Below are 26,532 nucleotides of genomic sequence, written 5' to 3'. Positions count from 1 at the left end.
AATAAGAGTCCAGGATTAAATGGCTTCCCTGGGGAATTCTACCAGACATTTAAAGCAGAGATAATACCTATCCTTCTCAAGCGGTTCCAAAAAATAGAAAGGGAAGGAAAACTTCCAGACTCATTCTATGAAGCCAGCATTACTTTGATTCCCAAACCAGACCGAGACCCAGCAAAAAAAGAGAACTACAGGCCAATATCCCTGATGAATATGGATGCCAAAATTCTCAACAAGATACTAGCAAATCGAATTCAACAGCATATAAAAAAAATTATTCACCAGGATCAAGTGGGATTCATTCCTGGGCTGCAGGGCTGGTTCAACATTTGCAAATCAATCAATGTGATACATCACATTAATAAAAGAAAATGTAAGAACCGTATGATCCTGTCAATCAATGCAGAAAAAGCATTTGACAAAATTCAGCATTCTTTCTTAATAAAAACCCTCGAGAAAGTAGGGATAGAAGGAACATACTCAAACATCATAGAAGCCATTTATGAAAAGCCCACAGCTAATATCATCTCAATAGGGAAAAACTGAGAGCTTTCCCCCTGAGATCAGGAACACAACAGGGATGTCCACTCACACCACTGTTGTTTAACATAGTGTTGGAAGTTCTAGCATCAGCAATCAGACAACAAAAGGAAATCAAAGGCATCAGAATTGGCAAAGATGAAGCCAAGCTTTCACTTTTTGCAGATGACATGATATTATATATGGAAAACCTGATAGACTCCACCAAAAGTCTGCTAGAACTGATACATGAATTCAGCAAAGTTGCAGGATACAAAAATCAATGTACAGAAATCAGTTGCATTCTTATACACTAACAATGAAGCAACAGAAAGACAAATAAAGAAACTGATCCCATTCACAATTGTACCAAGAATCATAAAATACATAGGAATAAACCTAACCAAAGATGTAAAAGATCTGTATGCTGAAAACTATAGAAAGTTTATGAAGGAAATTGAAGAAGATATAAAGAAATGGAAAAATATTCTGGGCTCATGGGTTGGAAGAATAAATATTGTTAAAATGTCAATACTATCCAAAGCAATCTATGCAGTCAATGCAATCCCAATCAAAATTGCACCAGCATTCTTCTCAAATCTAGAACAAGCAATCCTAAAATATGTATGGAACCACAAAAGATCCCGAATAGCCAAAGTAATATTGAAGAACAAAACCAAAGCGGGGGGCATCACAATCCCAGCGTCTACTACAAAGCTATAATCATCAAGACAGCATGCTGTCTTGGCACATGTGTATTGGCACAAAAACAGACACATAGACCAATGGAATAGAATAGAGACTCCAGAACTGGACCCACAAAAGTATGGCCAACTAATCTTTGACAAAGCAAGAAAGAATATTCAATGGAAAAAAGACAGTCTCTTTAACAAATGGTGCTGGGAGAACTGGACAGCAACATGCAGAAGAATGAAACTAGACCACTTTCTTACACTATTCACAAAAATAAACTCAAAATGGATGAAGGACCTGAATTTGAGACAGGAAACTATCAAAACCCTAGAGGAGAAAGCAGGAAAAAACCTCTCTGACCTCAGCCACAGCAATTTCTTACTTGACACATCTCCAAAGGCAAGGGAATTAAAAGCAAAAATTAACTACAGGGACCTCATGAAGATAAAAGCTTCTGCACTGCACAGGAAACAATTAGCAAAACTAAAAGGCAACCGACGGAATGGGAAAAGATATTTGCAAATGACATATCAGACAAAGGGCTGGTATCCAAAATCCATAAAGAACTCACCAAACTCCACACCTGAGAAACAAATAATCCAGTGAAGAAATGGGCAGAAGACATGAATAGACACTTCTATAAAGAAGACATCCAGATGGCCAACAGGCACCTGAAAAGATGCTCAACATCACTCCTCATCAGGGAAATACAAATCAAAACCACACTCAGATACCACATCAGGCCAGTCAGAGTGGCTAAAATGAACAATCAGGAGATTATAGATGCTAGCGAGGATGTGGAGAAATAGGAACCCTCTTGCACTGTTGGTGGGAATCAAACTGGTGCAGCTGCTCTAGAAAACAATGTGGAGGTTCCTCAAAAAATTAAAAATAGACCTACCCTATGACCCATCAATAGCACTGCTAGGAATTTACCCAAGTAAAGGTACAGGAGTGCTGATGCATAGGGGCACTTGTACCCCAATGTTTATAGCAGCACTCTCAACAATAGCCAAATTATGGAAAGAGCCTGAATGTCCATCAACTGGTGAATGGATAAAGAAATTGTGGTTTATATACACAATGGAATACTACTTGGCAATGAGAAAGAATGAAATATGGCCTTTTGTAGCAACGTGGATGGAACTGGAGAGTGTTATGCTAAGTGAAATAAGCCATACAGAGAAAGACAGACACCATATGTTTTCACTCTTATGTGGATCCTGAGAAACTTAACAGAAGCCCATGGGGGAGGGGAAGGAAAAAAAAAGTTAGAGAGGGAGGGAGCCAAACAATAAGAGACTCTTAAAAACTGAGAACAAACTGAGGGTTGATGGGGGGTGGGAGGGAGGGGAGAGTGGGTGATGGGCATTGAGGAGGGCACCTGTTGGGATGAGCACTGGGTGTTGTATGGAAACCAATTTGACAATAAATTTCATATTAAAAAAATAAATAAAATATAACTATGATTTTGACTTAAAAAATAAAATAAAAAATAAATGTGTGAAAGGTAAGGAGCTTCACTCCACTGCTAAACTTCCTCCAGGGAAGGGACACTGGCTTGGAAGGGAGGATTGTTGAGAAGAGTGGGGTCTGATAAGTTCTCCAGCAGCTTCTCCAAGAATGATGTCTGAGGACTATGATAGGACATTTCCAGGAACTCTCAACCTATGGTTCTCACCAATCCCTGATCTCTGGATCTTTTAGATAAACTTGGTGCACCCTGCCCTGAAGAAAGATTTGTTACAAGAATTGTGATGATTAACTTTATGTGTCCACTTCGCTGGGCCATGGGGAGTCCAGATATTTGGCTAAACATTATTTCCAGGTGTGTCTGTGAGGGTGTTTCTGGATGAGATTATTATTTGAATTGGTAGGCCAAGTAAAGTAGACTGTTTTCCCCAGTGTGGGTGGACCTCATCCAATCTATTGAAGTCCTGCATTAAAAAAAAGCCTGATTAAAAAAGACTTATTTCTGCCTGACTTTCTTTGAGTCAAAACATCCATCTTCTCCTGCCTTTAGACTCAGACTCAGACTGTAACTTACACCATCAGCACTACTGGTTCTCAGGCCTTTGGACTCAAAGTAGAACTATATACCATGGTAGTCCCCAGCTTACTGGCTGCAGATTTTGGAATTCTCAGCCTCCATAATCACAGGAGCCAATTCCTTATAGTAAAGATATAGATAGATAGATGATAGATTGATAGATAGATAGATAGATAGATAGATGATAGATAGATATATGATAGATAGATAGATAGATAGATAGATAGATAGATAGATGATAGATAGATAGATCCTCTATTGGTTCTGTTTCTCTGGAGAACCCAGACAGTGTCAATAAACCAAGTGCTAACAGAACCTAAATACTAATTTTTTTTTTACTCTTTCCCTCTTGCTCTCTCTCTCCCCTTCTCTCTCTTCCTCTCCACTTGTTTTGGGATAAACTTCATTAAAATCTCTTTTATGAGGATCATCTTCTTTTTTTCTGTTCCTTTATACCATGACAGGATGAGGAGAAGGTGAGGGCAGGGTCCTGAGGCCACGATTCTGGCCTAACCCAATGTGACCTTACAAACCCAGAGTCCTTAACCACCTGATTTACTCAGCTTCTGTGTCTTATGTTTAAAATCTAAGAGAGTAAAATGAGATTGGTCCCACTTGGCCCAACAAGCTGTGACTATAGGGTGGCAGGGAAGGTGGTCAAATGATATCAGCAAAAGAGATGGAGTTCAGATGGGGGGTGGGAGAAATGTTGATAAGTGTACCTAATATCAGAGATAATAATGAAATAATAGAACAAGGGCTGAAAACCCACCCTTCAAGTGAACTACAGATGTTCCAGGATGAGAATCTGGCCCTTCACTTGAAAATTTCATTTCATCTGAACTAACCTTCTCTTCAAAGGGTCAATCCAATTACTCCGGACAAACACCAGTGGCTCTCTGAGAGCCCGTCAGTCCTCAGAGGAGATATCTGAAAGGGGTGGCAAGAGAGGGGGATGAAAAGAGAAGCAGAGTCTCCTTTCACGGGAGGTCCAAATGGCTGCTCTGTGTAGACTGCAGTTTAGAATTACAGGTCAAAAGGACCTGGATGCGATTAGTTCATGGGAGACCCCTGAACCCCCACTTCTCTGTATCCGGGAGGCCAGTGAAGGACTATTGTAGTTCTGCTTCCAATTTGTTCTCCAAGCCATTTTCCTTTCTTGTGCCAAATAAATTCGGCCACTGACCAACAGCAGCAGGTTTCTGGTTCTGGTTTTGTTTTTTAACTCCAGCTTGCTCCATTTCAGAGTTCCCTGACAGAGAGGACAAATGTGTGGAAACTCTTTCCTGGGAGCCAGTATAATACAGTCCCTCACCCAAAATTATGAAATCCCAAAGCTCTGAAAATCAAAAATTTTATAAGATAGGTGCAGAATCATTTGGCAACCAAAAAATAAGGCTATTTTTACTTTTTATTTATCCTATTTAGTTCCATTGTTGATGTTTCACTGCTAAAATATGAGTGGGTTTGACTACAGGGTGTTGTTCCAGATCCCCACCAGGAGTAGTAAGTAATATGTGGGATATGTATCACGTCCCCATTCTGGACCCTACTGAATTTCAACACACATCTGGCCCCAAACACGTTGGATAAGAAATCAAGGACTTGTTCAATAGAAATAGCAAGACTTTTGGCTCAGACAGCCAGACCTGAATCTGAATCCCCTCTCTTGTTGTATAGCAAGCGACTTAACTTCTCAGAACATCACTTTCCTCCTCTGTAGAGGGAAGGTCACAATCATAACTACTTCTTGGTGGCCGGTGGGAGGTTTATCGGATGAGACAAGTTCCATAAGGAATTTGACACTCTCCCTGGTACTGGTCGCTGCACAACAAAAGCTTCTTTTCTTTCCCTAATAACACCCCCTCCCATTCCACAGAATCCAGGCACAGTGCTATGAAAATCAAAACACAGAAAGTAAAGAAAAGAAAAAACTCACTCCCAATAAAAACAGGGCACCAAAGCAGAGACTGACAGGATAATTTGTCAGAACTGTCATCTTGCTAATAAGGAGTAAGGTGCTCAAATGTGGCTGTGAATGAAGACCAATAAAAACGAAGTTCTACTCTCATATGTATTTCTTTATGCTTCTCTTGGATTGATTTTTTCTATGGCCTATTAACCGATTCTAGCAATTGGTGCAATTATGTGGGTGGGTGGGTAATTTCCTTTCTCCATTGGCCCTGTCCATCCCGGTAAGTGATTGGTTGTAAACAACACAGCATTATTGACCATATTGACTTCCAGAATCCCACACTTTGCTTTATTATTTGGTCCCCTTTTGAGATGGATTCTTTACTTAAAGACTACCACATTCCAGTCAACAGCAAAGGCCATAAAGTGTCAGAACATTTTCTTCTTAATGTGAAATCTATGCATATTAAAAGCACAGGAACACGCATATTCGTTTAATGAACTTTGCTTAAACCTCAGAAGAAAGTCAGTTGTATACAGAATTTTGACTTCTTTCTTAACAATATTTCTAAAAAATTGAAGTTCCAAAAAAGAGTCTTTATGCTTTTAGTCCTCTAGAGTACAAAATATGGTTGATTGCTAGCTTCTATTTATAGTTCAAAAACAGTGTAAGGCAGCCTTTCTAATCCCCTGAAAGAGTGCTAAAATCTATTAACCATGACTTCCATGGGCACAGAGTTTGCAAATGGTAGCACATATGCCCCAAGTTTGCAAATTCCACTTTATGTTTTACAAGCATTTCTCTCCATTCATCCATTTATCCATCCATCCATTTCATTCATCCACCTACTCATCCATCCATCCATTCATCCATCCTTCCTTCCATCAAGAGACTCTGTCAAGCTATAAACTAACCCTAGGGGTACAAAGATGAATAAGACACAGCCCCCAGTGGGTAAGACAGATGTGCTTATCATTTGAGTTCATGATTAACTGAAATAATGTTTTCTTGTTATATGAGAAACCTCATCAGCATCGCTGGAGCTCAAACCCCTTATGCCCCTTATGAAGGGTGAGATCTGGTCCCTAGAGCCTTCTTTGTTACTGAGAGAGCTGAGATGGGTGTGGTACGAGGGATAGAGGTAGACAGTGGGACACAACAAATTCTGAATAATAAAGGGATGGAAAGTATGAGGCTTCCCAGGGAAACTGAAGAAAATGGAGACTGGCACCAGCAAAACTGAGCTCTGGATGGAGGGAAAGGCTGAGAACTGGAATAGCTAGTAGCTGTGTGGGAAAGGAGAGTTTTAAGGAAGGAATTCATGATATCTAGAATCAGAGAAGCTCTCAGATGGGAAGTGGCCCTTGAACAAAGATTGGAAGAGGTTCTAGTTACTATTGTTGCATAACAAGTCACCCTAAAACTTAGTGGCTTAAAACAACAATTATTATTGTTCACAGTTTATGCACATCAGGAATTCAGGAAGAATGTAGTCGGTGGCTTTAGCTCAGGATCAGATGGTGGCTGAAGGGAGAAGAGTGTAAGCTGAGGGGAAAGGGACCAAGAGTAGCTTGAAAATGGCCCAGCAGCAATCTCTCTTCATGGGGTCTTGAAGCTTCTCCATGTGGTCTCTCCATGTAGGCTAGTTTGACCTTCCTCACAACATGGCAGCTAAAGAGAAGCTGGGCTACTTATGAGGTGGTTCCAGGTTCAGGATCAAGTCCACATCCAGGGCACCAGACGTAAGCAGCATTGCCTCTCATTACCTAGCCTCAAAATCATGCCACATCATATTGACCACATTCTATTAGTTACAAGGGAGTCATAGGTTTGCCCAGATTCAGGAGAGGGGAATTAGACCTCACTGTGTCATGGGGAGTAGCAAGTTTCCAAAGGGATGGGAGCTATGACTGTGGCCACTTTTGGAAAATGCAATCTGTCACAAAGAGTGATGGAGGTCAGGGGTTGAGAAATCAGGCCTTACCTGAATACCTTAGCGCTAACTGCTCCTGCAACCAGCCAAACCAACCAACCCCTAGTCTCATTGAAAAAGAAATCAGAGAGAACTAATCAGCAAACCCTTCCCAGCATGCACCCACTGCCACCATCAACTGCCTCCCTTTCCAGCATCTCTGAGGCTTCACTGTCCACCTGTAGTCTGAGGTGTGCTCACCATCACCCGCTGCCCTGAGGCTAAAGCCAACAGCCCATCACTTGCTGTCCTAATTTCCTAGGGCTGCCATACCAAAATCACAAATGAAGTGATTTCTGGCAATAGAAATGTGTGCTTTCACAATTCTGGAGGTCAGAAGTCTGAAGTCAAGGTATAGGCAGAGGCACACTCCCCCGCAAAGGGTCGGGGGAAGAATCCTCCCATGCCTCTTCCTGGTGTCTGGTGGTTGCTGGGATTCCCTGATTCCTGTTCTCAGTTTGTGTTTGCATCATTTCCATCTCTGCCTCTGTCACATCATGCCCTCCCTCTTTTCATAAGGACACCAGTCACTGAATTAGAGCCCACACTAATCCAGTAGGATCTCATCTGAACTTGATTATGTCTGCAAAGACCCCATTTCCAAATAGAACCACATTCACAAGTACTGGGGGTGAGGACTTGGACATATTTGGAGGGGGAACACCATTCGACCCCACAACACTTGCCACTGGATCCTGGAAGTGCTAGAGTCACCCCTACTCAAGCCCTACTTGAGTCACCTCAAGGCTCTAGGACTGTCTCTCCTTCCAGTCTCAACCCCTTCACCCCTTCAAAGCAAATCCACCACCTCCTCCTCTCAGGGCACAACTTCCTAACAAGACTCTTTTAGTCACACACAGTTTGGCAAGAACTTCCTCAATCTCTCTGCCCTTGTCTCTACTCTCCTGCTACATTAGTGTGTACACTCACACACATTCACATGTGCACACTTGATAGAGCCACCTGATTCCTGACCACAGAGCCACACATGAGAGATTATTGATTTTCTCTTCTCTCGGCTTTTTATTAGTGCCCACAATTGCTTTTTGTCCTGATGGCTTTCTTTAGAATGAGATTTGTTAGAAGAAGGAACCTTATTTTTGTCTTTGGTGCTCATGGAATTCCAAGAGGCTCTCATGGAATTCCTCAGCTCACCTTACATTGTTTTAGGACCATCAGTCCAAAGGACCATGAGTCCAAAGACATGCCATGCAGACCTCTTCTAACAGTCTGGATTTCAATCAAGGGGTGCAAGTCTGTAGCTGAAAGACTAGCCTGCATTTTGCAGGTCCAACCTGAGAGAGAAACGGAGCTACAGGCCCAGGTTGTGAATGTCCCCATGCTAACATGAGATACACTACATTATGACAGGCTAGTCCTTTAAAGGGTCATATTCTGACCCTTCTCTGGTGGGGAGGGGTGTCTGCCTTCCCCTGTCCTATCCTGCTCTGAGACATGGGAGAAATAAAAAATCGTCCACATATCAACTTGTTCACAACCATGATCTAACTGCACAGCCCCGTAAGAAGGGACTCAGCAATCCTTAGTTAGACCCCATTCATACACACATTACAGCTGATATCACAAAGTAAAGTCATTACAGCACATTTTTTATGCAAATGAAATAACTATAGCATTCCAAATTTGTAAAAGCAGTTTTCTTCATGTTTGAGTACTTCTCTGCTTGCCTGGATAGTCCTCTATGGAGTAAGTAGTAAGAAGCCCTCCTCCCCTGCCTTGGAAATTGAATTCAGATCATAATTCATCTGAGTAGAAATACAAAAAAACTGTTGGAGAAACAGAACCCAGCCATGACAAGCCTAACTCCTGTCTCATTAAAAGAAAAGGGGGTGTAGGGGCGCCTGGGTGGCTCAGTCGGTTAAGCGTCCGACTTCGGCTCAGGTCACGATCTCCCGGTCCATGAGTTCGAGCCCCGCGTCAGGCTCTGGGCAGATGGCTCAGAGCCTGGAGCCTGTTTCCGATTCTGTGTCTCCCTCTCTCTCTGCCCCTCCCCCGTTCATGCTCTGTCTTTCTCTGTCTCAAAAATAAATAAACGTTAAAAAAAAAAATTAAAAAAAAAAAAAGAAAAGGGGGTGTCAATAACAGGGACTCAGAAGCAGGAATGTTACTTACCCCCACCTACACCAGGTCTGTACTGTGTTTTCAGGGTCAGTTTATCACCATTACAAGCCCTGAAGCCTGAAGCCTGAAGCCACCTGCATCTGAGGCATATTCCTGCTGCACCTTGCCCTGGTCCATGCCTTCCCATGACCTTCAGAAAGTCTAGTTTCCTCTAAGTTCACACATAGGGAGAGAATATGCCAAGTTTCCTAAAATAGGTTTGTTGATCAGTTTGTTTTTTCAATCAGTTTTGTTTTAATGCAGAGCCAGTGGGGTTTTTGAAATTCCTAAATAGAGATAGGTGAAATAAATAAAATCTTACCCAGGTGGGAATTATTTCAGCCCCCTTTCAAAGTCATCAAACTCAAATTACTTTTAAGCAGGTTTTAATATTTAGTTCATTGTATGTGCTGACAGAGAAAACACAATGCCTACAATTCCAATGATCTTCTCTCTGGGTCACTGATGTGTCACTTGCTTTTGAGAGGATTTCAATGCTTCTCTAGTTTTGAATGAGGCTCCCAAAGCTCTTAGGAGCATGCTTTTGCCCATATGGACTATCACACGTTCAATAAGGTACTGAGAAGTTGGACAAGCCTATGCTTAAGAGCTCAGATCATGGACAAAGCCAGAATTGAACTGGAATTTTAGTTCTGCCACTTAGTAGCTGTGTGACTTTGGGGAAATTACTTAACCTCTGTGAATTCAATTTCCACGGTGATAAGTAGGAATAATGATGACTGCCTCCTGCTCCAATCCATGCCATCCTCACTCCAGGACCAAAGCTAACAAAGCCACCATGGCCTGGAGCGTCCCCATTCACCACAGCAGGAAGAATGAACTTGTAAAGTTATACACTTAGCTCTGAAAGGCTTCCAGCTGGAGGTGACACATGTCCCTTCTGCTCACATTTCACTGGCCAACTCCAGTGCTATGGCCACACCCATCTGCAAGAGGGAGAGAAGTTCAACCTGCCCATATACCCAGAAGTTTGAAAATCAGAACTGTTAGCAGCAGCACTAATGTTGGCCACACATGCTGAGCACAGGCTCTGGTGATGCAGGATATTTGGATCTTACCACTTGTCTCCTCCAATTTTGACTCAATGGACAACCTGAACCTCGAGTCTGATTCAGAAAAAACATCAGTGTGTGTTAACAACTACATTTTGATGCAGAATTTGTTCAACCAATATTTGTTGGGCATCCTATATGCCACGCTGTCTTTGAGACCCTGCAGACTGAGCTAACATTCTGGCCAAATAGGTAGAAGAATGGATAGAAATACCAATTACTATGAGAAAAAAGAAAGCAGGGTAAGAGGGTAGAGAGTGAGTGGGTAGCACAAGTTCTCCCTGAGGAGTGATGGTTGAGTAGAGGCCACCAGGAAGTGGCAGAATGTGCTTGGTGATATCTACAGGAAGAACATTCCAAGCAGAGGAAAGGGCAAGGCCCAAGGCCCAAGGAACACATTCTTAGCCTGTGGGACAAACAGCAAGGAGACCAGTGCAGCTGCAGCCTGGAGCACAGGGCACAGGGCTGGGTGGAGAAAATGAGAGCACTGGGGGCCAAGGGCCAGGCCATGGAGGGCCAAGGTCATAGCAAGGACTTGGGACTTGAGCTGACACAATATCCCTGGAGCCTGATGTACAGATAGGAGGCCTGAGTAGCACCAACAGTAATACCTCTTTATAAAGATGTACTTTAAAGAGTGAACTCCATTAAGTGAATTTAATTCCTGGATTAGTTAAATGATATTTAATTTTTTTACCATATTCATTTCTATTTTACTAAACTTCTTTTCATTGGAATTAATTATTTTTCTTATAAAATTTACAGCATAAATTTAGTTCACTGGTTAGTTTTTTTTAAGTTTATTTATTTATTTTGAGAGAGAGAGGGAGAGAGAGAGAGCACATGAGTGCATGCATGCAGGGGAGGGACAAAAAGAGAGAATTCCAAACAGACTCCACATTGTCAGTGTGGAGCCCAATATGGGCTCAAACTCAAGAACCTTGAGATCATGACCCATGACCTGAACAGAAATCAAGAGTCAGACACTTAACTGACTGAGCCACCCAGGCACCCCTCATTGATTAGTTTTGTATCCATGTATTAAATTTTATAAAATCTAGCACCTGCCATTGTGACATGTTGTTATTTTGTTTTGTCTTCCTGTGGCCGATATTTTTGCCAAATCCAATTTTTCTACCTCAAGCTTCTCGGATCCAGATTTTTCCACAAATATTTCATTTTTCCATCATAATTGTTCAATCAAAAAATTACCATGTGTGATTTTAGCCACTGCCTTTTTAAATTTTGTGTTGATTATTACTACCCAGGCAAATTTGCCCCAGGTCAGTTTTTTCAGTTTTCTATGTAACTACCCAGATGTTGTTCTTTAAGTCAGAGTGATTCTTTAGCTAGCCGATTGTTTTGTTTTGTTTTGCATTGCTTACGTGTGTCAAAATATTATGAATTGGATTTAAAAAGAAAAAAACAACAACAACAGTTTCTACTGGTCTCTGTCTTAGTCTGTTCAGGCTGCTATAACAAAACACCACAGGGTGGGTGGCTTATAAACAACAGAAATTCATTTCTCACAGTTCTGAAGGCTAGACGTTCATGATCAAAGTGCCAGTAGGGTAGGTTCTAGTGAAGTCCCCGCTGGGTGCAGACTCTTAATTTCTGGCTTTGTCTTCACATGCTGGAAGGAGTGAGATAGCTCTCTGAAGCCCTTTAATAGGAACACTAATTCCATTCATGAAGGTTCCACCTTCATGACAAGAACCTCCCAAAGGACCCACTTCTTAATATCAACACCTTTGGGAGTTAGGTTTTCCACATACAAATTTCAGGGGACACAAACATTTAGACCTTAGCAGTTTTAGAGCAAAGAACAAAGTAAAAGATGTGGAAGAATCAAAATGTCAAAATAATGGAGCCAAAGCCTCCTGCTTTTAGCATGCACTGACTACTTAGAAAACAATAATCATTGGGGTGCCTGGGTGGCTCAGTTCAGTTGAGCATCCGACTTTGGCTTAGGTCATGATCTCACAGTTCGTGGGTTCGAGCCCCACGTCAGGCTCTGTGCTCAGAGCCTAGACCCTGCTTTGGATTCTGTGTCTCCCTCTCTCTCTGCTCCTACCCCACTCACACTCTGTCTCTCTCTCTCTCAAAAATAAGTAAACATGAAAAAAAAAGAAAACAATAATCATTATTGTCTTATGTTACAGGTGAGGACCACACACACCTGAATTCCCACTTATGCACTCCCAAGTAAAGTTGGGTTAACTTTATATTTTTAGGTTAAAGACAGGTGTTACCAGCTTGAGTAGGACTCCATGACTTCATTTCATATATCAATACAAGAAAGTGTCTCTGACCTGAAAAACAAGAGGTGAAAAATCAAATTTACCTATAGAATTTATTTTATTTTTACCTACAGTTACAAATGATTTTATATCAAGGTTGATATAAAAAAATACCCTTGCCAGCCATAGCCCTAATTAAATTGCTCAGCATTCTTTCTGACACAGGATACAGAGTTCCATCTTTAATCTATAACCATAACACTGCTTTTCAGGGATGCTAAGAGATTTGAGTCTATAGAGTTAGAAGCTGCTGGATGACTCCACTTCTTCTTCAGAAGTATAGGAGAGGAAAAATTAAAGTTATTCGGCACTTATCCAGGTATTTTGTGTGTATCAAATCATCTCATCTTTAACACATCCTTATGAGGCAAGAATTTCCTCCCCGTTTTAGAGACAAGGAGACTAAGATTCTAAAAGATGAAGTAACTTGCCCAAGATCATGTTACTGGTACATAATAGCATAGCCAGGAAATAAAATCCAGAGGCTGAACTGCCTCATGCATTCTAATCCCATCTAACTCATCTTCGTAAAGATTTGTAATTCACAGCACTGGAATTTTCAAGCACCAGAGGGTACCTTTTCCTTGGAGACTGCTAAGCATTTCCTCCTGCAAACTTTTGACCCCTACATCTTTCTCCCAATGTCAGGAAGAATTATTATGAAGAGACAATACCCAGTTTTGAGCTCATGTAGGGTACTCATGACCAACAATGGAAATTTGAGGTATGTCTCTCTTAAAAACATATACTCCCAGAACTATCCCTAGGCAATGTAACATCTACAAGAGCATTCCAGAGATGCTAGTGCACTTTGTGACATGCTACCGTAAGTGACATGCTACATACACACTATTAGGTACTGCTGTGCAGTGATTCCCGAGCCACCTTGTTCCAGATTTGCATTTAAAGAAAATAAATCCTAGTTTTGCTGGTTCTGTGACATACACCCCACATCACACAACCCAAGAGCTCCTGTATCATTTGGCCTATTATAGATATTACAACTCAAATTCACTCACTTTGTCAAAATAAGTCATTCCTTTGAAATGAACTGAGATAAGTTAAAAAAAAACAACAAGGGGAATCTTTTTTTTTTTTTTCATGTCTCTTTATCCAACCAGGGAGATCTATTTGAAACAGCCACTCAAAATGTATTAATAATAAAAGCCAACAAATGTGCTTTCTCTGACTTTATGATCTGAAAAGCTCCCAGTTAATGGCAGCCACTGATTTTCAGCTTTCCTCCATGGTAGACAAGGAAACTGATCATAAAGGACGGGGCCTAGCCCATCTGATTTATTGATACCATTGTATACTGTCAATTACTCATAAGCATGGCAAATGCTGAACATTACATGAATAGGAGCACTATACTAAATTATAGATGGCCAGTGTGGAGAAGTGTAATATATGAGGTCCCATCAGCACACTGTCAGAGCAACCCTTCAAATAAAAGTCTCTGTTTTAATGAGCACCAAGGCCCTGTGCACATTAGGCATATGAACTGGAGGGGAATAAATCAGAGGATCAAAATTTACAATCCAAAAGGGGTGCATCAAGTTTGGGAGGAGACCAATTGCTGAGTTAAGAAGGCGAAGCAGTTCAGTATGTTATTAGTACAAAATATCACATAGTACCTATCTAAACACCCTCAAGAAGTCTTTGTATTCATCTAAAAGCCCAATATCAATAGAGTATAAATATGTATATATATATATATATGGAATGAATAAGCTGAAGAATAGTGTCTCAGACAGATTCCCTAAGGCACAAGACTAAATTATTTCTCTAACCTGGAGTGGAATGAAGGTGGGGAGCGGGTAAGAGGAGGTTGGGTGTGGAACAATCAGGAAGGCAATTCTGGGACCTCTTTGCACTGTGTATATAAATCATTAAACAGCAGACAAATGATTTAACACTAATACAAACATGGGTTCCCAGAGAATTAAATTTCCCTTCCCACAAATGAGTCAGAATAAAAGTGAACTGGCTACACCATCATCTCACCAAGTGCCAGGAAATGTGATGCCAGTACAAAATAAACCTTTTTGGGATTGATGTGACTGTATTCAAAACCATCCATGCACCCATGAAATTCCTCAACCCATTTAAACTAATGAAGCCAGATCTAGTCTGATACACGGGTCCCCGAAGACTAGACCCATGACCTGGGCTCACCATGAGGCAATTTGAAACACTTTAGAACAAAAGCATAGGTGGAAGATTACCCACTGTACTTTTTTAGGAAGGACTGCCCTTTAGTCTGAGGTTACGCCCTTCCCAATAATTCGCACCGTATTCTTTCTTTTTAAAATAATGACAATCAGCTTGCAGTTATCAAGGTCCTTTTTGTCTAATGTCCTTGATTTGGCAAATAAAAAGTTAAGAATTCTATGTTGAATGCATTTTTTTAAATTTATCAACCACAAAATCCAAAATCTAAAAATAATCCTCTTATATTCTAAGGTGGCCCAATTTATACATCAATATACATGCAGGTTAAGACTCTATAAATGCCTGCTCTGCTTATTTTGCTACTTGAATGTGGTGGGAGGAAAGAGCCACACAGTATAATTTAAGAGGATTGGTCCCAGCTTCTAGCACAATGAATCCTGTAAATGATAATCTCTCAAGCATTCACACTAAAGCAAAGTTTGATCATCTGGAATGCGGTGGTGGCCTCACTTTGTTTTCCACCTTGTCTTGGTATCTCAAACAAGTTGCGGATTCTTCCCACACCCTGAACTAGCAGTTTCTTGACCCCTTTCGTTTAATTTCTGCTCCCCATCAGTTACCTCAGTGAAACTCCTTTTCACTTGCATGATGGAACTCTCCTTTCCTTTGATCTCAGAGCAAGGAGGGGGGAAGCCCAGTAACTGAGAAGTGATGATTGGACATGACACCTCCTAAGGCTTGGTCAACAGAAGAGCGCTTTGAAGCGAACCTCACATTTCAGAAGAATTTTTGATGGACTTTTTACATAACGTGGAGCCAAGGTTATACTAGTAAGGACCATGAGTTTCTCATGCTCAAATCTACTGCATGGTGAGATAGCAGACCATTTTTTAGCAACTGAAGAAAGATCAAAGGAAACAATTAAAAACAACAGAAAATGAAAACAAGCAAGCCTCGAACCAGGAGCACGACCCAGGTTGGGGGTCAAGGGGACTTCAGGCACAACCCAGGTTGGGGGCCAAGGGGACTTCAAAGTCACAGAGAAGCCTGCTATTCAGAATGCACCTGTTTACTCCAGCCATTTCTCTGCTTGGATGCCCTCCCTCCCTGATCCCATTCTGTAGGTTCAAATCCTCCCCATTATCCAAGGCTCAGCCAGAAACCATCTCTCATAATAAGCCTTCCTGCCCCTTGGTGATAAATTCTCTCTCCCCTTCAGTGCAATCATAGCACCAAACTATATTTCTGTTATCAGAGGAATACCTTCATTTTCTACTTTGCATTATTGGTTTTTAAGATAAGAGCACTACTTCTCTTACCATTTTGAAGGAACCACAAGATCAGAACCATGTTTGATTTATCTTTGTATACAGTTAATGTTCAATAATTACTTTCTGGATGGAAATATGAATAAATGAATGAATGAATGAATATGAAATGGTGTATATTAACTTTAAACTTTCTACGATTCCACAGAGGCATTTTTAATTCTCTGCTTCCTTATTTTTCTTTACATGGCATCAGTGGGCATCTCTGATGTGGTGGGGAAGACAAAAACAACCAAGTTGTTGGTGATGCTGGTAAGTGGCAATTACAAAAATTTCGCCTTTGGTTCCTATCACCACTTCTGGTTTTCCAACTCTATTCACAAGAAAATCATCTCATTTGATTCTCACTACTACCCTGCCATGGGGGAAATAGAAGCAACATAGGAATATACTCCCTATGGAGCAGATGGAAAACTGAGATTCTAAGAGAGGTGGTAACTCATTCAAAGTCACATAGATGACCAGTAGCAAAGAAAGTTTCCAATCTGGCTCAGTCCTTTGGTAGAGAAAACACACCTGGTTATGCCCCCCGGGTGGAATCCAGGAGTGGAGTGGGATCCACAAGATGAGGAAACCAGGTTAAAAAAGGGCCTTTGAGAGAGGAAGATAGTCCATATGAAATAAATAAGAACTAAGCGTGTACACTCTCCCCAAAAAGCATCCCAACCTCACTGACATGCCCATCATTGTAAGGAACCCAAGTGGTGCCTTTAAAGGCTATTAGCAGGTCCATACAGGTATAGCTCCAAGGTCCCCAAGACAGTAGATGAAGTCAAACTTCAGTGCTGTGGTTCATTCATTTATTCAGCAAGCATGATTTGGGGGCTTATTCTACAAGGGGACGAAAAAGTAAGTCTTGTTTCTGATTTCAAGAACTGCAAACCAGCAGACAGACTACAGTGGAAGGAAAAGGAGGAAGGAATTCCTTTAGAAGGAAATAGAGGTTTCAAAAATCAAACTTCTCTCAACTGTCCATGGTGGAGCCAGGATTGGGATACATGTTTTCTGACTCTTTAGTCTTTGGTTGGCTCTCTGATTTTATAGAAAGGGGGAACTAAGGCAGGATGAGGTTGGCTTAAGCCCCACATCAGGTCATTGGCAGAGGAGAGTTAGAATTTATGAGAGCTAAATCCCACGACTGTGTTTTAGCCATTAGATGAGGGTCTCTCCTGGTGACAGCGACCACATTACTTTCCTTCCTTTTACACCCAAAAGGCCAAAAGTTCAAAGTCTAGTCCCGCTGGAGCCCCCCATACCAGAGCAGCACCCTTCCCTGTCTGCAGTGCTCCCCTGGGACCGGCCTATGCATTTGCTTTGTAGATCTCGCCAAACAAGAACTGTACAAGTTCTCACCAGTAGACAATTGCTTATTTGCCTCTAATTCAAATTACTAATTGTCTTTTGATCACACATCATGTAATGAGAAAATTAATTCTGAAAAAGGTATGCTATGTCAGCAAGGAGCAAAACAAAAGGTGCTCAATTAACAAGTCATAATCTGTTTTTCATTCTATATCTGAAAGCTCTTCATCTGACTCTAGGCTTTAATATGTAGACAGACTATCCTCGCTCTTGGTTTTTCCCTATTAGAGGAGAGAATGATGTGTGTCTTGCTCACCATTGCATCGCTCACACAGTGGTTGGCATGTAGCAGAAGTCCAATAAATATTTCTTGGGTTTTGGTGTGCACATGTGTGCATGCAAAAGCTTGCAACGTAACCTGCAACGCTTGCAATACTTACTCCTCATGGAAAGACCCACCTGATTTCCAGAAAGCTTCCCTAGGTTTAGAAGGGCAGGGGGCAAATATGGGAGCTCCTTGCTTCTCCATTTTTACAGCAGTTCCAATGACAATGCCCTGGATGTTAGATACCCACAAGGATTTAAATATGCCCACCCACCCTGATAAGCATGTTTGCATGCAATTGCCTCCTCTAAGAGACATTTAGGCAACTGAGCCAATTATAGCAGCTGCATGCAGGCTGACCTTAGGACACCTGGATACCAGGCAGCTTGCAGAAATCTGCTGCTTTAAGTCAGTATCCAGGAAAAGCAACAAACGTTTCCACAAAGCCACCAAGACTATTTTGCCTCGGTGCTGTGACAAGGAACAGTGACAAGGAAGAAAGGGCAGAGTCACCATCTATTGAGCACCTGTTTTATGTCAAGCACATCACTAGGTGTTTTTACCTGCATTATCTCATTTGAAATTGGTGCTGTTATCCCCATATCAGAAATGAGAAAACTGAGCCTTTGGAAGGTCAAGCTAGTTTGCCCGAGTTTATTCAGTTCAAAAGGAGCAGAACTGAGATGCAAACTCAGGTTTGTTTGAAGCCAAACCCCATGTTCTCTCCACCATTCCACCCCATTTGCTGAAGAGGCCACTAGATTCCATATGCAATTCTGTTCTTGCTTTCTGAGAACAGCACTTTGCCTGTAGCTGAGTATGTGGTGCTCCTGTTCCAATGACAGCCTGTTGTTCAGCGTGCTGGTGTAGTAAAATAGGCCAGGGAAGGTACCAGAAGTCAAGTTTGTGGCACTCCCTGTGGTGTGCTCCATCACTTACCTCTTAATCTCTTTATTTTTCCTCTGACTTCCTATCTCTTTCTACCTACATCTTAGACTTGCAGGGACAGCCCTGTTAACTTCCAAGCTAAAACATGTGCCAAGCCCTGGCACTAAACAGCTTAATTTAATTAGGTCCTGGGATGGCCAAGTTCACTGCTGACGTCATTTCTCAAAATCCCCTGGGGCATAACTCTGCTGGCTGCAATGCCTTAGGACACAGTGTTAGAGTCAAGAACCAGGAGATGACCTTGTGCGCTAGAGAGCTAGGCTCCAGTGGGACAACCCTTCCTTAAGTGCTAGAAGTCCTCTCTGGAAAACTGAGCTGTCTGGGGGCAGAGGAGTAAAGATGTGACAGACAGGCAGCATTAAGTAGTTCTAACAGAGGGAAAAGTTACCCTGCTAATGTGAACACAGGACAATGGCAGGAAATTGGATAGTAGACAGTGCTTAGAGACCAATCAGGAGCCAGGCTCAGGCAACAGGGACACAGACACTGGGCTGATGGTCAAAATGAAGACCTCAGGTCCTAGAGGAAGTGGCAGGAACAAGGCAGAAGCCCAAGGGTGCAGGGGCCATGATCTGGGCAAGTTAACCAAACCTGGACTTGGGCAAGAGGTTCAGGCACCAGAACTAGAGTTCAGGGTGAAGACTGCATCTACAGATAAGGCCTGTTAGGTTTTTTCTTCACATCAACCAATTCCCTAATTCTCCAACTGGGTGTCCTACAATTCAATTCAGTTCTGACACTCTGGAGTCAGCCTCAGACCTTACAGGTGAAAGCCTCAGTCCCAGAAGACTGCCCTCACTTCAGAAACCAGTCCCCAGGTTACCTGCACTCTGTCTCACTTGGCTACAAAGTCAGGGGCTCCCACAATCCCCTCCTGGGTCTGACCCTCAGTCTTGATCATTCTCTAGAATAACTCACAGAACTTGGGGAAATGTTATACTTACTATAATGGTTTATTATAAAAGTACAAATGAATAGCCAGATGAAGAGGTATCACAGGAGCCTCTGTCCCCATGGAGTTGGGGTACACCACTCTCCCAGAAGGTGGATGTGTTCACCAACTCAGAAGCTCCCTGAACCTCATCAATTAGGGGGGGTTCAATACATAGGTGTGATTGTGGCCATTGGTGATGAGCTCAATCTCTAGGTTCTCTTCTCTCCCTGGAGTTCGTGAGGTTGGGTTGAAAGTTCCAAGCTTCTAATCTTGGATGGCTTCTCTGGCAACCAGTCCCCATCCTAAAGCTAGCAGCTCCCCAGCCAAGAGTTGTCTCCTTAGCACAGCAAGGACATGCTTATCACTCAGGAGATTCCAAGGGTTTTAGAAGCTATGTGTCAGAAACAAGGGACAAAGACCCAACACTGTGCATTATACCACAGAGGCAAGTGTCCAGCTACCAGAATACATGTAGGAGCCATATTGGTGGCCAAGATGATCTAAGGATGTATCCTCCACACTGGACAGGGCCTCAGTGTTGAGAGTTGGGGCCAGCTACAGAGAATAGGGCAGAAGTGAGCCTATAAATGTGAGGCCCCAGAAGATGTGGGAGAGAAAGACATAATTGCTTGGCCAGCGATGAGAGATCAAGAGGTATCTGGAAGAGCCCTCTGTTGTCCATATGGCTTCTGACCACCTCCAAAGTCTTGATAGTCACCATGGCTTCTCTGCTTTCCCCAGATACTTTATATTTTTTTAATTTTTTTGTTTTTATTCATTTTTGAAAGAGAGAGAGACAGAGCATGAGTGGGGGAGGGACAGAAAGAGAAGGAGACACAGAATCTGAAGCAGGCTCCAGGCTCTGAGCTGTCAACACAGAGGCTGACGTGGGGCTCGAACTCACCGACTGCGAGATCATGACCTGAGCCAAAGTCTGACACTCAACCAACTGAGCCACCCAGGCACCCTTCCCCAGAAACTTTTAAAAAATCAACTGAGGGACACCTGAGTGGCTCAGTCAGTTAAGCATCCTACTTCAGCTCACATCATGATCTTGCATTCTGTCAGTTCAAGCCCCAGGTCAGGTTCTGTGCTGAGAGCTCATAGCCTGGAGCCTGCTTCAGATTCTGTGTCTCCCTCTCTCTGCCCCTCCCCTACTCGCACTCTCTCTCTCTTTCTCTCTCTCTTTCTCTCTCTCTTTATCTATCTCAAAAATGCATGAACGTTAAAAATAAATAAATAAATAAATAAATATCAACTGAAAAAGAAAAAAAGCTTAACTCCTAGACACAGCGAGTAGAAAAGTGGTTGCCAGGGGGTGAGGGATGGAGGAAATAGGAGGAAATTGGGAGTGATAAAAGGACATAAACATCCAGCTATAAGATGAATTAGGTCTGAGGATCTAATGTATCACATGACAACTATGATTGATAACACTGTATTATACAATTGAAATTTGCAAACAGAGTAGAACTGAAATTTTCTCACCTCCCAAAAAAGAAATACTATGTGTGGTGATGAATATGTTAATTAACCAGATGGGGGTTGGGGGGAAACCCTTTCAGAATGTAAATTATATCAAGTCATTACATTACACATTTGAAATATCTTACAATTTTGTCAGTTATACCTCAGTAAAACTAAAAAAAAAAAAAAAATCAATGATTATTAAGCCCCTTTAACTATGTGCCAGAGTTACAGAAGATTAACTCTTAGAAGCAGTCCTTGCCTTCAAAGTTCATTCTAGTCAAAGACATGTAAGTAATATACATGAAATCGAGAATTACAATATTTTAGTTCTAGAAAGAATCTTAGAGTTTGTACTAGTTTCTTACTGCCATGGTAACAAATTACCACAAACTTAGTGGCTTAAGACTATGCCACTTAGGGGATACCCTGGGTGGCTCAGTCGGTTCAGTGTCCCGACTTTGGCTCAGGTCATGATCTCACGGTTCATGAGTTCGAGCCCCGCATTGGGCTCTGTGCTGACAGCTCAGAGCCTGGAACCTGCCTCTGATTCTGTGTCTCCCTCTCTCTCTCTGCCCCTCCCCTGCTCATGCTCTGTTTCTCTCCATTTCTCTCAAAAATAAACATTAAAAAAATTTTAAAATAAATAAAAAAGACCATGCCACTTATTTATTATCTTACAGTTCTGGAGGCAGGAAGTCTGCAATGGTTCATCTGAGCTAAACTCAAGGTCATGCTACAGCTGCCTTTCTTCTGGAGGCTCTAGGGGAGAATCAATCTATTTCCTCACCTCTTCCAGCCCCAGTAGGCCACCTGCATTCCTCAGGCAATAAAGCCCATTTTTCCACCTTCAAAGGGCATCGTTTCAACCTCCACTTCCACTATCACATGTCCAGCCTTTGATTCTGATCCTCCTGTCTCCTCTCTAAGGGTGCTTGTGATTACACTGATCTCACCCATGTCATCCAGGATAATCTCCTGCTCTCAGGATTATTAATTTAATCATACATGCAAAGTCCCTTTTGTCACGTAAGATAACATGTTCGTGGGTTCCAGGGATTAGGAAGTAGACATTTTCAGGGAGCTCTTCTAACATAGCCACCCTCTGTAGATGAGGACATTAAAGCACAGGAGGTAAATGACTTGCCCAGAACCATGAGTTTGGACTAGACATCAGGTTCCTACCATACTTCTTAGGCAAGTGTTCTTTCTGTTACACTAGGTTGCCACCAAAATGAACAATACAAATCAGTATAACAGTAAGTGTGCATTATATTATACGTTTACAAATACACAGGATTACAGGATCAGAGAGTCAGTGCTCGGAGGACCTTAGAAGTCTTCATGTCCAACCATCTGATCCTGGCTGCATCCATATATTTCATATCTCCAGTTAGGGGGAACCCCACACGTGCCAAAGCAACCCACAGCCTATTTCTGCATGTGCGAACTGTGAGCAGAATGTTCTTGGAATGTCTGGATCACCAAGCTTCGGAGTTTGGACAATCCGTGCTGTACTCCACATCCCAGCTGTGACCCCTACTGCACTGGAAATCCCACCACAAGCCCAGATGCACCAGAAGCCCAGTGTAAACCCACGCAAACACTGCCAGGCATGTATCCAAACCTTCTCTCCTTCCTTAGTCACAGGACCTAACAGTCACAAGACTAGCCCGCATTTCTCAGACTTTCTTGCAGTTATATGGACATAAGACTAATTTTCACCAATAGAATAGGAGGAGGAATGATGTGTACCATTTCAGGGCCAGGCTTTATAAAGCAGTGCCTCTTTTCTCTTTCTGTTCCCTCCTACCTAAATGCCAATGTCTCTGGGCATCTAGTGAAAGACACCTTGATTTCTGAATCATTGCCCAAAGGAGAGATACCCACCAACCAGGAACAGCCATGTTAGACTGCTATGTGAGTAAGAAATAAACTTCTGCAGCATTGCAGCCATGCTAACTTGGAGTCTCATTTGTCACAGCAGCTTAGCTTATCATAACTACAATAGTACCTCTTCACCACTACCTGACCAGTGTCATTGCCACTGGTCACAGCTAAAGGGTAGGTTCTACTTGTTCCCACCAGCCAGGACCCTGTCATTCCAGCCATGGAGGCCTTGGGAGGTGGGATGGGAGGCTCACAGTGGTCCCATAATCTCTATTCATACCCCCATGCTTTCACAGAGACTATAGACATTCTCTTAATATCATATAAGATACTATTCAGTCACACAGACACACACACACACACTCCACCCTTCAATGAGATGATTGTCCCAAACCCCTTCCATGTGGAAATTCTGAGCTCTGCGCTGGTCACAACTGATACTCAAGTAGTCTAGAATGGAATTCTACTCACCACCACTGCCACATGCATCATGTCACCAGCTCTGGTCACATCACCCCACACTGCCATGGAGCACAGCTCAATCTTGCAAAAGTCCTGCAAACATAGACTATCAAGATGTACCCCACCAAAGTGACGATGCTGCTCTTCCATACCCACGAGTACGAGCCCGACAGCTGAATGGCCAGTGCAGGACAGGTCAAGCTAGCCACCCATCATGGTCTCAAAAGAACTTCTCCCTTTTGACCACCTATGCGAGGGTCACCCCTCTGATCTCATCTCTTTTGATCCTCATAGTGAGTTTATTTTAGCCGTCTTGCTGATGACCTTTCCTGACACTGGGTCTATCTCAGGACCACTTTTTCCCCTCTAACAGCTTTCAATCATTTGAAAATTTCCCCATATCCAGTTTCTCTGCCAAAAAAATAGTTCCACCGGGGCGCCTGGGTGGCTCAGTCGGTTAAGCGTCCGACTTTGGCTCAGGTCATGATCTCGCGGTTCGTGAGTTCAAGCCCCGCGTCGGGCTCTGTGCTGACAGCTCAGAGCCCGGAGCCTGTTTCAGATTCTGTGTCTCCCTCTTTCTCTCTGACCGTCCCCCATTCATGCTCTGTCTCTCTCTGTCTCAAAAATAAACGTTAAAAAAAAATTAAAAGAAAAATAGTTCCACCTTGCTAGACATTACATGAAGTTTCTGCCTTTTGGTAACTTAACCCACATAATCCTGATCACATATAGGACTGGGGTTCTAAAGTACCCAGAATAAGAATTTCTCTGCATGATAGTCCTCATAAAAACTAAGAATAACTCTCATGACCCCAAACAAAGTCATCTTTTCTTTCAGCCAAATATTCCCAATTCCTTTGACTAGCCCTTAAGAAATTAAATAAGAAAAAATGTAAAAGGAAGCACTCTGTGATCCCTTTAGCTCCCAAAAAATGTTGTGGCTGCCATATACAATCTCCATTTCCTTCACTGTCCTTGTCTCACCTCTCAACATGCCCACAAGAAGAAGGAAACATGAGGGGCACCTGGGTGGCTCAGTCGGTTAAGCAACTGACTGGCTCAGGTCATGATCTCACGGTTTGTGAGTTTGAGCCCCACATCAGGCTCTGTGTGGGCAAAGCCTGCTTCGGATTCTGTGTCTTTCTCTCTCTTCCCCTCCCCTGTTGACTCTCTCTCTCTCTCTCAAAAATAAATATTTTATTTTTTTATGTTTTATTTATATTTGAGAGAGACAGAGCATGAATAGGGGAGGGGCAGAGAGACAGAGACAGAGTCTGAAGCAGGCTCCAGGCTCCAAGCTGCCAGCACAGAGCCCAATGCAGGGCCCGAACCCACGAGCCGCAAGATCATGACCCTAGCCGAGGTCAGAAGCCCAACCAACTGAGCCACCCAGGCGCCCCAAAAATAAATAAATATTTTTTTAATATTAAAAATAAAAAAGAGGGAAATATGACAGAGTGGAGAACAAAGCTCCCTGGAGGAAGAAGAATCTGAGCAGGAGTTTGAGGATGTGTGCCATTTGGATGCATACAATGGGTGAGAAATCAAATAAAAAAGAGATTATGTATAATGACAGGACCAGAGAAGGTTCTGGGATGGTTAGGATGGTTAAGAGGGACTCACACCCAATTCCACCATAGGACAGGGTAGGACGTTCCCCATATCAACAAGCAATGCTCCAATACCAGCTAGGTGTTCTACAATCCAACTCAATTCTGACACTGTCTGCCTGGAGTTATAGTCAGATACCACCGGTTAAGGGTTCAGTCCTACAAGATTATCCCCTCTGCAACTGCAGATGCCAATCTCAAATTCAGGTTGTCACCTGTAGTTTTGATGAACCAGCTATACATCAGAGGTTCCCACAACCCCTCCTCAGATTTGATTAACTTGCTACAGCAGCTCTCAGAATTCAGAGAAACATTTTATGTAGTAGAGCACCAGTTTATTAGAAAAGGATAAAACTCAGGAACTGCTAGATGGAAGCAAGGAGTGGGGAAAGGAGCTTCCGTGTTCTTTTTAAGAACAACATACTCCTAGCAACAACTGGGAGGCTCTCTGAACCCCATCCTTTCAGGTTTTAATGAAGGAGGCTTTGTTATGCAGACAAGATTGTTTAAATCATTTGCCACTGGAAATTGATTCAACCACCAGCCCCCCTCCCTTCCCTGGAGGTCCAGAGTGAGGGACTAAATCCCCAGATTGGTTCCCTAGCAACCAGGCCCCACCCTTAGGTTTCTTCCAAAAGTCACTTCATTAACATAACAAAAGACACTGTGATTGCTTTCATCAGTTTGGAAATTTCAAGGGTTTTAGGAGCTCTGTGCTAGGGGTTGAAGACCAAATATATATTTCTTATTATAAGTCACAATATCACAATGGTTGATGAGGAAGTCAGTTTGCCTAGAATTAAAGGTATCTATATTTTGGGAAATAATAAATGGAGGATCTTGAAAGCCAGCAGGAAAAAATTTAATTCAATACTGTAGAACATCATGACAATGGATTTGGGGCAGGTAAGAGCTGTGATGTCAACAATAAAAAGATACATTTGGCATCAACGCTAGTTGGAAAGGAGCAGGAAGAAACAATGGCAAGAATTTTAGAATGAGGAGGTAAGAAAATTAACTAGTGTGGTGACAAAACTTCAGAGGAAAGAATGGATGATAGACACCTTCAGGGATTTGGTGACTGGTTGGATTCAGAGATTTATCCATTTACAAAATTTCACACTTGAATAACTAGGACAGTAATATTCCATCAATGGAAATTTGAAGAGGCAGGGCTGGTTTGGGGAAGAAGATTAATTCCTTTAGAGATGTTGAGTTTGAAGCAAATGTAAAATATCCTAACAGAAATTCCTAGTAAGTAGCTGGAGATGTGGGACTCAACTGAAAGAGCAAATGGAAATACAGGGTCAGGAGTCATCACCATGCTGGTGATTAGCAGGAGCAAAAATGAATGCACTTTCCATCCACTGGGCCAAATAACTGAATGGTAAGAGAAAAGACAAGGGAAGACTTGTGACCATTCCTTCAAAAGTCAAGAGTGCCTGTTATGA

At 42.3% G+C, this 26,532-nt stretch overlaps 1 long non-coding RNA gene across 9 annotated transcripts in view; it reads right to left on the bottom strand.

The window, feature by feature from the left end:
* The window catches only part of LOC122205470, a 128,592-nt gene that overhangs the window by 89,226 nt on the left and 12,834 nt on the right, over nt 1-26,532 (bottom strand). For 6 of the 9 annotated variants that reach the window (XR_006196080.1, XR_006196083.1, XR_006196082.1 and 3 more), the window contains exons 2-3: nt 12,593-12,652; nt 11,871-11,973 (exon numbers count right to left, since the gene is read on the bottom strand). This is a non-coding gene — a long non-coding RNA (uncharacterized LOC122205470). Of the gene's footprint in view, nt 1-4,107; nt 4,188-11,870; nt 11,974-12,592; nt 12,653-23,480; nt 23,565-26,532 lie in introns of those variants that run through there. The other 3 variants (XR_006196077.1, XR_006196079.1, XR_006196081.1) reach the window with 3 other exon arrangements.

Source organism: Panthera leo, chromosome D4, assembly GCF_018350215.1.
Source record: "Panthera leo isolate Ple1 chromosome D4, P.leo_Ple1_pat1.1, whole genome shotgun sequence".
NCBI classification, from domain to species: Eukaryota; Metazoa; Chordata; class Mammalia; order Carnivora; family Felidae; genus Panthera; species Panthera leo.
Note: the sequence above shows the minus strand (reverse complement) of the source record. Positions and strands in the feature narration are given on the sequence as shown.